The sequence below is a fragment of the Bubalus bubalis genome, chromosome 5 (genome assembly GCF_019923935.1).
Source record: "Bubalus bubalis isolate 160015118507 breed Murrah chromosome 5, NDDB_SH_1, whole genome shotgun sequence".
NCBI classification, from domain to species: Eukaryota; Metazoa; Chordata; class Mammalia; order Artiodactyla; family Bovidae; genus Bubalus; species Bubalus bubalis.
The window spans coordinates 99,284,315-99,298,149 of record NC_059161.1 but is presented as its reverse complement, the minus strand read 5'-3'; the positions used below and the strand labels follow the sequence as shown (position 1 = coordinate 99,298,149).

At 37.6% G+C, this 13,835-nt stretch overlaps 1 protein-coding gene across 14 annotated transcripts in view; it reads right to left on the bottom strand.

The window, feature by feature from the left end:
* LOC102407046 (glycerophosphodiester phosphodiesterase domain-containing protein 4) overlaps positions 1-13,835 on the bottom strand; it is a 182,428-nt gene that overhangs the window by 122,409 nt on the left and 46,184 nt on the right. The window lies entirely within an intron of this gene.

The window sequence follows — 13,835 nt, the reverse complement described above, 5'->3', positions numbered from 1 at the left end:
CTTGCCTCAAGAACCCCATAAACATTAAGAGTATGAAAAGGCAAAATGATACGACACTGCAGATGAGCCCCCCAGGTCAGAAGGTGTCCAATACGCTACAGGAGAAGAGCAGAGGGCAGTTAATAGCTCCAGAAAGAATGTAGCTGCTGGGTTAAAGCAAAAAGGACGCTCAGTTGAGGATGTGTCTGGAGGTGAAAATAAAGTCTGATGCTGCAAAGAATAACACAGCATAGGAACCTGGAACATTAGGTCCATGAATCAAGGTAAAATGGACGTGGTCAAACAGGAGATGGCAAGAGTGAACACTGACATTTTAGGAATCAGTGAACTAAAATGGACAGGAATGGGCAAATTTAATTCAGACAACCATTATATTTACTACTCTGGGCAGGAATACCTTAGAAGAAATGGAGTGGCCCTCACAATCAACAAAAGAGTCCAAAATGCTGTACTTGGGGGCAATCTCAAAAATAACAGAATGATCTCAGTTCATTTCCAAGGCAAACCATTCAATATCACAGTTATCCAAGTCTATGCCCCAACCACTAATGCCAAAAGAGCTGAAGTTGACCAGTTCTATGAAGACCTACAAGACCTTCTAAAACTAACATCAAAAAAAGATGTTATTTTGATCACAGGGGATTGGAATGCAAAAATAGGAAGTCAAGAGATACCTGGAGTAACAGGCAAGTTTTGCCTTGGAATACAAATTGAAGCAGGACAAAGGTTAACAGTTTTGCCAAGAGAACACGCTGGTCATAGTAAAACCCTCTTCCAACAACACAAACGATGACTACACATAGACATCACCTACAGGTCAATACTAAAATTAGACTGCTTATATTCTTTGCACACGAAGATGGAGAAGCTCTATACACTCAGCACAAACAAGACCTGGAGCTGACTGTGGATCAGATTATCAGCTCCTTATTGAAAACTTCAGGCTTAAATTGAAGAAAGACGGGCAAACCACTAGGCCATTCAGATATGACCTAAATCAAATCCCTTATGATTGACTATACAGTGGAGGTGACAAACAGATTCAAGGGACTGGATCTGGTAGACAGAGTGCCTGAAGAACTATGGACAGAGGTTTATAACACTGTACAGGAGGCAGAGACTAAAACCATACCAAAGAAAAAGAAATGCAAGAAGGCAAAGTGATTGTCTGAGGAGGCTTTACAAATAGCTGAGAAAAGAAGAGAAGTGAAAAGCAAGATAGGAAGGGAAAGATAAACCCACCTGAATGCGGAGTTCAAGAAAATAGCAAAGAGATAAGAAGGTCTTCTTTATGAACAAGGAGAAGAACTGTAGAGAAATACAACAGAATGAGAAAAATTAGAGATCTCGTCAAGAAAACTGGAGATACCAAGGGAACATTTCATGCAAGGATGGGCACAATAAAGGACAGAAATGTAAGCACCTAACGGAAGCAGAAGAGAGTAAGAAGAGGTGGCAAGAATACACAGAACTATACAAAAGAAGATCTTTATGACCGGGATAACTATGATGGTTTGCCTAGAGCCAGACATTCTGGAGTGTGAAGTCATGTGGGCCTTAGGAAGCATCACTACGAACAAAGCTAGTGGAGGTGATGGAATTCCAGTTGAGCTATTTCAAATCCTAAAAGATGATGCTGTGAAAGTGCTGCACTCAATATGCCAGCAAATTTGGGAAACTCAGCAGTGGCCACAGGACTGGAAAAGGTCAGTTTTCATTCCGATCTCAAAGAAGAGCAGTGTCAAAGAATGTTCAAACTACCTGAAAAATTGCACTCATTTCACATGCTAGTAAGGTTATGCTCAAAATCCTTCAAACTAAGCTTCAGTAGTACATGAACCAAGAACTTCCAGATGGACAAGGTAGGTTTATAAAAGGCAGAGGAACCAGGGATCAAATTGCCAACATTTATTGCATCATAAAGAAAGCAAGGCAATTCCAGAAAAACATCTACTTCTGCTTCATTGACTACGCTAAAGCCTTTGACTGTGTGGATCACAACAAACTGTGGAAAATTCTTAAGAGATGGGAATACCAGACCATCTTACCTGTGACCTGAGAAACTTGTATGTGGGTCAAGAAGCAACAGTTTGAACCTTACATAGAACAACTGACTGATTCAAAATTGGGAAAAGAATAAGACAAGGCTATATACTGGCACCCTGTTTCACTTATATGCAGAGCATATCATGCAAAATGCAGAGCTGGATGAATCACAAGCTGGAATCAAGACTGCTGCGAAAAATATCAACAACCTCAGATGTGAAGATGATATCACCCTTATGGCAGAAAGCAAAGAGGAACTAAAGAGCCTCTTGATGAAGATCAAAGAGGAGAGTGAAAAAGCTGGCTTAAAACTCAACATTCAAAAACTAAGATCATGGCATCTGGGTCCATCACTTCATGGCAAATAGAAGGGGGAAAAGTGGAAACAGTAGCAGATTTTATTTTCTTGGCCTCCAAAATCACTGCAGACAGTGACTTTAGCCAAGAAATTAAAAAATGCTTGCCCCTGGAAGGACATGTATAACAGACCTAGACAGTGTATTAAAAAGCAGAGACATTACTTTGCTGACAAAGGTCTATATAGTCAAAGCTATGGTTTTCCCAGTAGTCACGTACAGATGTGAGAGTTGAACCATAAAGAAGTTTGAGTGCCAAAGAATTGATGCTTTCAAACTACAGTGCTAGATAGAGAAGACTCTTGAGAGTCCCTTTGATTGTAAGAAAATCAAACCAGGCAATCCTAAAACAAATCAACCCTGAATATTGATTGGAAGGACTAATGCTGAAGCTGAAACTCCAATACTTCGGCCACTTGATACGAAGAGCCAACTCACTGGAAAAGATCCTGATGATGGGAAAGACTGAAGGCAAAAAGAGAAGAGGGCAGCAGAGATGAGACAATTAGATACCATCACTGACTCAATGCACATGAATTTGAGCAAACTCTGGAAGATAGTGAAGGATAGGGAAGCCTGGCGAGCTGCTGTCCACAGGGTCACAAAGAATCAGACATGAAAATCATTGAACAACAAAAACTCTTACATGCAGAAAAGCCTAAAATTTCTATAACAAAAAACAGAATAAATAAATTTCACAAAACAGCAATACCAAGGAAACATCCAAAAATCAGCTGCATTTCTATACATAAGAATGAAAAATCTGTGTACAGGTTCATGAAGTAACTTGCAAAGCATGGTAAGACTCAGGGTGTCAAAAAGAGATCCTATACTCCAAATATAAGAAATCTCCACTCTGGTCACTAATTACAGAAATTACAAAAACAATTTCATTTAAAATGGCATCAAAAAGAATAAAATACTTAAAAGAATGAACTTTAAGGAGGTGAAAGATTTATGCAATGAAAACAAGAAAATATTTCTGAAAGAAGTGGAGGAAGACACAGATAAATGTAAACACATCCCATGTTTATGGGTTGAAAAAATTAACATTGTTAATATGTTACTATTAACCAAAGCAATGAGAAGATTCATGCAATTCCTATCAAAATCTCAGTGATTCCCCCCTAGTTTTATTGAAATATACTCTACATACAGCACTGTAAAAGATTAAGGCATACAACATAATTATTTGACTTACATCCATCACAGTATGATTATACTACGTTTAGTGAACATCCATCATCTCATTCAGATACAATATTGATGATGTTGTTGTTTAGTCACTAAATCATGTTCAACTCTTTTGCAACCGCATGTACTATAGCCCACCAGGCTCCTCTCAGTGCATAGAATTTCCAAGGCAAGAATACTGGAGTGGGTGGTCATTTCCTTCTCCAGGGGATCTTCCCAACCCAAGGATCAAACCCATGTCTCCTGCATTGGCAGGTGGCTTCTTTATCACTGAGCCATCGAGGAAGAACTAGATACAACATTAAGAAAATAAAAAAATATTTTTCCTTAATTATCTTTAGCATGTTACATATTACATCCCTATATTTATTTGTCTTGTAACTGAAAGACTGCTTCATCTCATTTCACCAATTTCACCCACTCCTGTCTCTGAGTCACAAATCTAGTCACTGTCTCTAGTAACAAATCTGACCTCTTTTTCTATGAGTTTGTTTAGTTTTTGTTTGCTTGCTTGTTTTTGAAATATAATTGAAGAATAACTGAACTACAACTATATTAATTCTCGGTAGACTACACAGTAATTTGATATTTCTGTACATTTAACAATGATCACCACTAAGCCTAGCTGTCATCTGTCACCAAAGATATTACATGACTATATTCCCCACACTTTGCATTTCATATCTGTGATTTATTTGTTTTGTAACTGAAAGCTTGTACCTCTTAAGGTCCTTCACCTATTTCTCTCCTCTCCACAAACTTCGTCCCTTCTGGCAACCATCTGTTTGTTCTCCGCATCTATAACTCTGTTTCTATTTGGTTATGCTTGTTCCATTTCACTTGGCATAATTATTTCTAGGTACAAACATATGTCACCAATGGCTAGTTTCATTCTGTTTATGGCTGAGAAATACTGTACATTTATACACATCATTTCTTCATTATCCAATCACCTATTGATGGGTACTTAGGTTGCTTCCTTATCTTGAATGTTGTACATAAAGCTACTACAGTGAACACAGTGGGGCATATATCTTTTCAAACTGGTGTTTTCATTTTCTTCAGATATACAACTAGAAGTGGAACTGCTAGAATATATGGTATTTATATGCTTAATTTCTTTAGGAACTTCCATATTGTTCTCCACAGTGCCTGCACCAATTTACATTCTCATCAACAGTACACAAGAACTCCTTTCTCTCCACATCCTTGCCAATATTTATAATTTGTTATCTTTTTGTTAATAGCCATTCTGACATGTGTGAGGGGATATCTCATTGTGGTTTTGATTTGCATTTCCCTGTTGATTAGTGATATAGACATCTTTTCATATGTCTGTTGGCCACATGAATGTCTCCTTTAAAAAAATGTCTATTCAGGTCCTTTGTCCATTTTTTAGTTGGTTGTTTCTTTCATGCTGACTTGTATGAGTTCTTTATATACTTTAAGATATTAATCACTTGTCAGATATGCCATTTGCAAATATCTTCTCCCATTCAGTACACAGCTTTTTCAATTGAGTTTCCTTCACTGAGAAAAAGCTTGTTTCATTTGATGTTGTCTCATTTATTTTTGCTTCTGTTTCCTTAGCCTAACGAAACAGACCTCCCTTCAAAATTCTAAGACTTAAGTCAAAGAGTACATTACCAATGTTTTCTTCTACAAGTTTATGTTTTATGATCTTATGCATAAGACTTTAATTCATTTTGAGTTTATTTTGTATATGGTGTGAGAAAGTGGTACAGTTTTCCCAACACCATTTTTTGAAGAGTCTTTCCTTTCCCCATTGCATATTTTAGTCTCCATGGATATATATTAACTATGGACTCATTTCTGGGATCTCTATTCTGTTCCACTGATTTATGTGTGTTTTTGTGCCTACCTCATCCTGTTTTGATTACTGTAGCTCTACAGTATACTTTGGAGGGAGTCTTCTATCTTAAGACTGTTTTGGGTACTCAGACGTTTTCTGTGTTCCCATAAAAATTTTGGAATTATTTGTTCTAGATCTGTGAAAAATTCCATTGACATTTTAATAGAGATTGCACTGAATCTGTAGATTTCATCGGGTTGGTATGGTCATTTTAACAATATTAATTCTTCCAGTCCATGAGCATGGTGTATCTTTCTATACTTCTCTGTCATCTGCAGTTTCATTTATTATGTCTTGCAATTTTCAAAGTGCACATGTTTTAGCTCCTTAGTAAGACTTGTTTGCAGGTATTCTATTCTTTTTCATGTCATTGTGAATGGGATTATTTTAATTTCTCTGATAGTTCTTTTAGTATATAGAAATGCAATATATTTCTGTGCATTAATTCCATAGCCTGAGACTTTACCAAATTCATTAATGAGTCATTGATAGGTCCATAGCAATCTCTTATGCTCCTTTCTATTTTTGTGCTGTTTGTTATTAAGTTTCCCTTATTCATTTTTGACTTTATCGATTTAGGTCTCATTTTTTTTTTCTTGAAGAGTTAGGCTAAAGATTTAACAATCTAGCATCTCTTTTCAAAGAACCAGTTCATACTTTCAATGATTATTTCTATTGCTTTACTTTTTTCTGTCTCTTTTACTTATTTCTGCTCTCAGCTTTATGATTATTCTTAACTTTTGAGTTGTGTTTGATCTTCTTTTTCAAATCATTTTAGGTGTAAGGTTATGTTATTTTTGTTTCCTAAGGTTGGTTTGTAGTACTACAAACTTCTGTCTTAAAACTGCTTTTGCTGTATTTCATAAATTTTGGATCACTGATGAATGATGTTGAGCATCTTTTCATGTGTTTGTTAGCCATCTGTATGTCTTCTTTGGAGAAATGTCTATTTAGTTCTTTGGCCTCAAAACCACTATGAGGTACCATTTCACACCAGTCAGAATGGCTGTGATCCAAAAGTCTACAAGTAATAAATTCTGGAGAGGGTGTGGAGAAAAGGGAACCCTCTTACACTGTTGGTGGGAATGCAAACTAGTACAGCCACTATGAAGAAGAGTGTGGAGATTCCTTAAAAAACTGGAAATAGAACTGCCTTATGATCCAGCAATCCCACTGCTGGGCATACACACTGAGGAAACCAGAAGGGAAAGAGACACGTGTACCCCAATGTTCATTGCAGCACTGTTTATAATAGCCAGGACATGGAAGCAACCTAGATGTCCATCAGCAGATGAATGGATAAGAAAGCAGTGGTACATATACACAATGGAGTATTACTCAGCCATTAAAAAGAATACATTTGCATCAGTTCTAATGAGGTGGATGAAACTGGAGCCTATTATACAGAGTGAAGTAAGCCAGAAAGAAAAACACCAGTACAGTATACTAACGCATATATATGGAATTTAGAAAGATGGTAACAATAACCCTGTATACGAGACAGCAAAAGAGACACTGATGTATAGAACAGTCTTATGGACTCTGTGGGAGAGGGAGAGGGTGGGAAGATTTGGGAGAATGGCATTGAAACATGTAAAATATCATGTATGAAACGAGTTGCCAGTCCAGGTTCAATGCACGATACTGGATGCTTGGGGCTGGTGCACTGGGACGACCCAGAGGGACGGTATGGGGAGGGAGGAGGGAGGAGGGTTCAGGATGGGGAACACATGTATACTTGTGGCGGATTCATTTTGATATTTGGCAAAACTAATACAATTATGTAAAGTCTAAAAATAAAATAAAATTAAAAAAAAAAGAAAGAAACAGAAAAAAAAAATTTTGGATCACTGTTTTTTCATTTTGCTTCCAGATATTATTTTTTTCTTCTTTAATTTCTTCAGTGAATCATTGGTTGTTTAGTATCATTCTTTAGCCTCCACATGTTTGTATGTTTTCCAGGTTTTTTCCTTCTATTTGATTTATAAGCTTATAGCACTGTGGTTGAGAGAGAGGTCTGATATAATTTCAGTGTTCTTAAACTTACTGAGGCGTGTTTTATGGCCTACCATGTAATCTGTCCTGGAGAATGTTTGATTTGCATTTGAAAAGAATAGGTATGCTGCTGTTTTTAATGAAATTTGATGGAATGTGATGCTGCTTATATATTTCAGTTCAGTTCAGTTCAGTCACCCAGTCGTGTCCAACTCTTTACGACCCCATGAATCGCAGCACGCCAGGCCTCCCTGTCCATCACCAACTCCCCGAGTTCACTCAGACTCACATCCATCAAGTTGGTGATGCCATCCAGCCATCTCATCCACTGTCATCCCCTTCTCCTCCTGCCCCCAATTCCTCCCAGCATCAGAGTATTTTCCAATGAGTCAACTCTTCGCATGAGGTGGCCAAAGTACTGGAGTTTCAGCTTTAGCATTATTCCTGCCAAAGAAATCCCAGGGCTGATCTCCTTCAGAATGGACTGGTTGGATCTCCTTGCAGTCCAAGGGACTCTCATGAGTCTTCTCCAACACTACAGTTCAAAAGTATCAATTCTTCGGTGCTCAGCCTTCTTCACAGTCCAACTCTCACATCCATACATGACCACTGGAAAAACCATAGCCTTGACTAGACGGACCTTTGTTGGCAAAGTAATGTCTCTGCTTTTGAATATGCTATCTAGGTTGATCATAACTTTCCTTCCAAGGAGTAACCGTCTTTTAATTTCATGGCTGCAGTCACCATCTGTGGTGATTTTGGAGCCCAAAAAAATAAAGTCTGACACTGTTTCCACTGTTTCTCCATCTATTTCCCATGAAGTGATGGAACCAGATGCCATGATCTTCATTTTCTGAATGTTGAGTTTTAAGCCAACTTTTTCACTCTCCTCTTTCACTTTCATCAAGAGGCTTTTTAGTTCCTCTTCACTTTCTACCATAAGGGTGATGTCATCTGCATATCTGAGGTTATTGATATTTCTCCCGGCAATCTTGATTCCAGCTTGTGTTTCTTCCAGTCCAGTGTTTCTCATGATGTACTCTGCATAGAAGTTAAATAAGCAGGGTGACAATATACAGCCTTGACATACTCCTTTTCCTATTTGGAACCAGTCTGTTGTTCCATGTCCAGTTCTAACTGTTGCTTCCTGACCTGCATACAGATTTCTCAGGAGGCAGGTCAGGTGGTCTGGTATTCCCATCTCTTTCAGAATTTTCCACAGTTTGTGGTGATCCACACAGTCAAAGGCTTTGACATAGTCAATAAAGCAGAAATAGATGTTTTTCTGGAACTCTCTTGCTTTCTCCATGATCCAGCGGATGTTGGCAATTTGATCTCTGGTTCCTCTGCCTTTTCTAAAACCAGCTTGAACATTATATATATATAGCTAAAGTGGGAGACTACTGTGATCTTAGGAGACAAATGCTACCATTACTTTTAATATTTGAATGTTAAATTCCTGTTGTAAATGCAATGGTAAGTGGTTTGAAGGGGCAGTCTGTAGGAAAATCAATTGTTAAAAAGAATATGCCACCTTCATACGGGCTGTCTTTGGGTGCCATAATTGCGGCTTGCCAATGAAATGTATCTGCACCAAATGGACCTGAAAAAACACTGCTGAAGGCTTATGGGCTAAATCATTAAGTTCCTTATTAATCTGTTTCAACACCACAGTCTGAGCTTTTCATCTGGCTTTTCAATATCTTGGTGTGTACTCAAAGGTGTGGCCAACCAGCTGATTATCCTAGCGACTGGGAAGGACTGCCTCACTGTCCCAAATCAGCTCTGCCAGACATAAGTGCAGAAGGGCTAGGACCTTCCTCAAGCCACTGTTGGCCTTCTCCCCATGCAGTAATCAGTCCTCCCTGGCCCTACAGGGCTCACAAGCACAACACAGCCACAAGATGTCTGGTCTGACATCATATTTTACATCTTCTTATTTTGTGCATCCCTTACCTACTTACTGTGGATATCGATGACTTTCTTACTTTTACCTTGCAACCTTCCTACTAGCTTTATAAGTGAATGATCTTCTACCTTTACTGTGTATTTGCCTTTACCAATGAACTTTTTCCTTTCAAATTTTTCATATTTCTAGTTGTGGCCTTTTCCATTTAGAGCAGTCCCTTTAACATTTCTGGTAAAGCTAGTTTCATGGAGCTGAATTCTTTTAGCCTTTAGTTCAATTCAGTCAACTCAGTTGTGTCCGACTCTTTGTGACCCCCATGGACTGCAGCACGCCAGGCTTCCCTGTCCAACACCACCTCCAGGAGCTTACTCACACTCATCTCCACTGAGTTGGTGATGCCATCCAACCATCTCATCCTCTGTTGTCCCCTTCTCCTCCCATCTTCAATCTTTCCCAGCATCAGGGTCTTTTCCAATGAGTCAGTTCTTCACATCAGGTGGCCAAAGAATTGGAGTTTCAGCTTTCAGTAAATATTCAGGACTGATTTACTTTAGGACTGACTGGTTGGATAAAACTTTATTTCACCTTCAAATGTGAGTGAGAAGTTTGTAGAGCATTCCTGGTTATGTATTTTTCCTGTTTATTATTTTAAATAATTGACCTTCATGGCCCACATAGTTTCTGCTGAAAACTCAGCTCAGAATCTTATAGGAATTCCTCTGTACATAACTTTTTGCTTTTCCCTTGCTGCTTTTAAGATTTTCTCTTTAACTTTTGCCATTTCAATTACAATTTTTCTTGGTGTGAACTTCTTTGGGTTTGATCTGTTCAGTATTCTCTGTCCTTCTTTGACTTGGATGTCTGTTTCCTTTGCTATTATGTCTTCAAATATATTCTCTGCACACCTTCTCTCTCCTCTTTCTGCTGCTGCTACTTGCTGTTTAGTCACTAAACCATGTCTGACTCTTTGCTACCCCAGGAACTATAGCTTGTCAGTCTCCTCTATCCATGGGATTTTCCAGGCAAGAATAGTGGAGTAGGTTGCCATTTCCTTCTTAAGGGCTTCTCATTATGAGACCCCTGCCCCCGCTCCCAAATGTGAATGTTAGTATGCTTAAGGTTGTATCAGAAGTGTCTGATTGTTGTTGTTCAGTCACCAAGTCATGGCCAACTCGTCATGACTCCATGGACTGCAATATGCCAGGCTTCCCTGTATCTCATCATCTCCTGGAGTTTGCCCAAGTTCATGTAAATTGCATCAGTGATGCCATCCAACCCTCTCATCCTCTGTCACTCTCTTCTCCTCCTGCTTTCAATCTTTCCCAGCATCAGGGTCTTTTCCAATGAGTTGGCTCTTTGCATCAGGTGGCCAAAATACTGGAGCTTCAGCTTCAGCATCAATCCTTCCAATGAATATTCAGGGTTGATTTTCTTTAGGATTACTGGTTTGATCTCCTGGCCAGTCTAAGGAACTCTCAAGAGTCTTCTCTAGCACCACTGCTGCCAGTGTCTATGTGTCCATGATGAGTTTCAACTAACTCCTGTCTCTCCAGAAGGTTCTCAAAGATCATCAAGTGAGTCTGACCAAAGATTCTTTCAAATCACTGTTTCTGCCCTGAATCTCATGAGTGTGTGGGCGTTTGTGTTTTCTATTTAAGTATGGAGTCTCTATTTCCCACAGTCTTCTGGCTCTCCCAAAAGTAAACCCTACTCACCCAAAGTGAAATGCTCTTGGGGGCTCATCTTCTCAGTGCAAGACCTCTGAGGTGGGAATCCCAAAGTAAGGCTCAAACTCCTCACTCCTTGGGAAGAACTTCTGTGATAATACTTATATTTGCATTTGTGGCTCACCTACCCTGGGGTATAAAGTCTTAACTATACCAAATCACTGCCCCTCCTACCTGTCTCATTGTGGTTCCTTCCTTATATCTTTATTTGCAGAAGCTCTTTTCTGCTAGTCTTCAGGTCATTCTCATGGATAGTTTCTCTGTAAGTAGTTGCAGTTCTGGTGTGCCCATGGAAGCAGACAAGCTCATGGTTATCCTACTCTCTTATTATCTTGTCCTCCAATGACATTTTTTGAAGAAAGAAAAAGTCATCCTAAAATTCATATGGAATCACGAGGGATCCCAAACAACCAAAACAATCTTAAAAAGGAAAAACTAAACTAGAGTACTAACACTTCTTGATTAAAAACTTACTACAAACCTACAGTAATCAAAACAGTAGGGTACTGGAATAAAGACAGACAAAGAACAGAACAGAGTCCAGATATAAACCCTTGCATATATGGTCAAATGACTTTCGGCAAGGGTGGCAAGACCATTCAACAGAAATAAAAATAACAATCTTTTCAACAAATGGTGCTGGATATTCACATGAAAAGAATAAAACTGGATCACTGCCTAACATCATATACAAAAACTCAAAACAGATCAAAGAACTAAATGTAAAAACTAAAACAATGTATCTCTTAGTAGAAAATATAGGGGAAAATATATTTGGCAATGATTTGGCAATGATTTCTTGGATATGAAAATATACAGGCAACAACAATGTAAATAAACTAACTGGCCGTCATGAATATTTAACATTTTGTGCATCAAAAGACAATATCAATAGAGTAAAAAAGCAACCTACAGAATGGGAAAATATTTGCAAGTTAAATATCTGATAAGTGATTAATATCCAATAGATAGAGAGAACTTCTAAAACTCAACAGCAAAAAAATACAACCCTAGAAAAGAATCTGAAAAAGGACAGAGAGAGATAGGTCTGAATCACTTTGCTGTACACCTGAAACTAACACAATATAAATCAACTGTATTTCAATTTTTAAAAAATGAAGTTCAGTAAACTAAAAAACAAACAAAAGAATTCAAAAATGGGCAAAGGACTTGAATAGACATTTTTCCAAAGAAGATTATAAATAGATAGTGAGTACAGGAAAATATGGTCAACATCACTTATCACTAGGAAAATGCAAATCAAAATTATAATGAGATATCATACTTCACACCCATTAGATGGCTCCGACCAAAAGAACAGAAAACAACAACGTTGGCAAAGATGTGGAGAAATTAGAAGACTTCTACACTGTAAGTGGGAACATAAGATGATGCAACTACTGTGGAAAACTCTAGGACAGTTCTTCAAAAAATTAAAAAGAGAATTATCATTGTAACCCAGCAATTCCCTTTCTGGACATATACCCCAAAGAACTGAAAGCAGTCTCAAATAGATATTTATACACCCATGTTCAAAGCAGCATCATTAACTATAACTAAAATGTAAAACCAACCCAAGTGTCAAAACTGATAAAAGCAAAACGCAAGTGTATATATATACGGTGGAATATTATTCATCCTTTTAGGATGGCAATTTTGAAATAAAATATGAATGAACTTGAAGACTACAAGACTAACTGACAGACATGCCAGTCACAAAAAAATCACATACTATATGAATTATACATTTATATGAGGTACCTAAAATATAGACAAAATCATGGAGACAGAAAAGTACAAAGGAGTTTCTAGGGGCTGGGGGGTGGGTGAGGAGGGAATGGAACATCATTGTTTAATGGGTCTAAAGCTTTTACAAGATGAAAAGAAGTCACAGAGATAGTTGGCTCAAGTTTCCGCAACATTAAAAATATGTAAAATACCACTGATACATATATCTTAGAATAGTAAGCATAGTAAATTTAATGTTTTGTATTCAAAAAATTTTAATTGAAAAAATGAGGCCAACACAAAATATTTACTTGGCAAAGCAACCTCAATGACCTAATTGTCTTCTTGGTGAGTAAGTACATTTCAAAGTAGAGAAATGAAAAATTAAATATATGTATGTTCAAAAAAATCATACATATGTTATTAATATTTGTACTTGAATCTTTGGGTGTTTGGCATTTTAAGTAAATTTTAAGTAAAATTATCTTTAAGGGAATTTGGAAAGGTTACCTTTGTAAATCCAATTTAAAATAGGAAATTGAGTAACTGATCTAGATTTGTGATTATAAGTTCACATCGCATTTATAAAAGGATTTGAAATATATCAAACAATGTATATAGTTATACATTTAATGTGCTAGATTTGTAAGAATTACTCAAGTGTTCTGAAAAGACTGAAACTGAAATACCTAAAAAAGAAAACACATTAAATGCATAATTGCAGTTTAAAACATCTAAAGCATTTAACTAAAATGCCTAAGTATTATTCAAAGGCCCTGGAAAATGTTATTTAAAATGTTAAGATCCATAAAAGGAATAAGGTTCTTTGTAAACATGCCATGTCTCCTTCACTGGCTGGGAACAGCTCTTGGGCAGAACTCTATCTCACTCATCTTCCTCTCCCTAGCACTCAGAAGAAGTATATAGTAGGTGCCCAGGGAATGTTAATTAATTAATTAAATAGATTGCTAAGGTAGGGCAGGGGGACAAGTTGTAAGCATGTTGGC